Consider the following 508-nt stretch of genomic DNA (forward strand, 5'->3'; position numbering starts at 1 on the left):
CCAACTCCCACTCTTTTAATTTTGTCATCTGAACTTGCTATGACTTCATCTATTCTGCCTCCAAAGTATTAGCTTTTCCTTTCTGCCTACCTAACTCCTACTCTTTCAACATGCTCAATCTTTTAACCTCACATGACACGACATATTTCGAGCTATAGCCCTAACCCGAAACCTGACACGAACTCGACACGAAAATAAATGGGTTGACACGACATGACACGTTAATTAAATGGGTCGGGTTAAGGTCAATCACTTTCAACCCGTTTAGTGTTTCGACACGACACGAACCCGACACGATTACCACCTCTACCAAAACCACATGAATCTTCTAATTTTGGGCCAAACAAGTCCAAGTTTTTTTGGACAGATTTTTTACAAACTACAATTTACGATTTTTTTTTTTTGTTTTGTTTTTTTTGTTTTTTTGTTTTTTTTTTTTTTTGACAAAGTCAGGGTCTTTTGTAACAGTATCCGCTAAGAAATATATAGAAGTTGCAATTCCAAACGA

Source organism: Lactuca virosa, chromosome 2 (assembly GCF_052849685.1).
Source record: "Lactuca virosa cultivar CGN04683 chromosome 2, Lactuca_virosa_CGN04683_v6, whole genome shotgun sequence".
Lineage (NCBI taxonomy): Eukaryota > Viridiplantae > Streptophyta > Magnoliopsida > Asterales > Asteraceae > Lactuca > Lactuca virosa.